We start from the raw sequence: 1,546 nt of genomic DNA, 5'->3' as shown, positions 1-1,546 counted from the left end.
GCAGACTTCCCTAATCGCTCAGTTGGTAAAGATCCGCTTCCCACTCCAGTATTCTGGCCTGGAGAACTCCATGCACAGTCCATGGGGTTGCAAAAAGTTGGACACGACTGAAGAGACTTTCACTTTTTCTTGTGTGCAATTTCTGCCATTTATGTAATTTAATTTTCATTAAATACTTTTCTACATTTTTTCATGCCATTCCTTATCTTTCTTAACTAAATGGTCTTGTATTTTCTCAAGTGTATGTTTAGGACAAACCTCTTCCATCACTTACTTTATTACTAGGGTTTCTCTCCAGTACATGCTGTCTGATGTCTAATATGGTGAGAGCTCTGATTAAAGCCGTTGCCACTCTCCTTACATTCATAAGGTTTTTCCTCCAATATGAATTCTCTGATGTTGAGTAAGATGTGAGTGCTTGATAAAGGCTTTTCCACATTCTTTATATTTGTAAGGTTTCTCTCCAGTATGAATTCTCTGGTGTTGAATAAGACTTGAGTGGTGACAGAAGGCTTTTCCGCATTCTGTACATTTATAAGGTTTCTCTCCAGTATGAATTCTCTGATGGTAAGTAAGACCTGAGTGCTTGCTAAAGTCTTTGCCACAATCTTTACATTTATAAGGCCTCTCCCCAGTATGAATTCGCTGGTGTTGAGTAAGAGTTGAGTTCTGACTAAAGGATTTCCCGCATTCTGTACATTTATAAGGTTTCTCTCCAGTATGAATTCTCTGATGGTAAGTAAGACCTGAGCACTGGTTAAATTCTTTGCCACAATCCTTACATTTATAAGGCTTCTCTCCAGTATGAATTCGTTGATGTTTAGCAAGAGTTGAGTAGTGACTGAAGGCTTTTCCGCATTCTTTACATTTATAAGATTTCTCTCCAGTATGGATTACTTGATGTTTAGTAAGATATGAGCGTTGTCTAAATGCTTTGCCACAATCCTTACATTTATAAGGCTTCTCTCCAGTATGAATTCTCTGATGGTAAGAAAGACCTGAGCACTGGTTAAATGCTTTGCCACAATCCTTACATTTATAAGGCTTCTCTCCAGTATGAATTCTCTGGTGTTGAGTAAGATTTGACCTCTGATTAAGGCTTTGCCACACTTTGTACATTTGTATGATTTCTGCTGCATATGAGTTATCTGATGTTGAGTAAGACATAAGCTACAAGGAAACACTTTGCCACATTCTTTACATGTGTTTGGTTTCTCCCCTGCATGAACTCGCTGATGCAGACTGAAATGTGAACACCTAAAAGTGGCTTTGCCCCATTCCTTACCTTTGTAAGGTTTCTGCTCTGTATGGATTCGCTGATGTTGAGTAAGATTTGAGTTCTGATTAAAGGCTTTGCCACACTTTGTACATTTATAAGGCTTCTCCCCAGTGTGAATTCGCTGATGTCGACTAAGATGTGAGCAAGACACAAATGCTTTTCCACATTCCTTACATTCGTAAGGTTTCTTGCCAGTGTGGATTTGCCGATCTTGACTAAGCTTTGAATTCTGATTAGAGGTGTTGCCACACTCTGTACATTTGAAAG

The 1,546-nt window shown here is 38.9% G+C and overlaps 1 pseudogene; it reads right to left on the bottom strand.

Moving 5' to 3' along the window:
• Positions 1–205: 205 nt before the first annotated feature.
• On the bottom strand, positions 206–1,139 carry LOC133229454 (zinc finger protein 502-like; annotated as a pseudogene).
• Positions 1,140–1,546: the final 407 nt, after the last annotated feature.

This window comes from Bos javanicus, chromosome 18 (genome assembly GCF_032452875.1).
Source record: "Bos javanicus breed banteng chromosome 18, ARS-OSU_banteng_1.0, whole genome shotgun sequence".
NCBI lineage: Eukaryota > Metazoa > Chordata > Mammalia > Artiodactyla > Bovidae > Bos > Bos javanicus.
The sequence above is the reverse complement of the archived record's forward strand: the minus strand, read 5'-3'. Positions and strand labels throughout refer to the sequence as shown.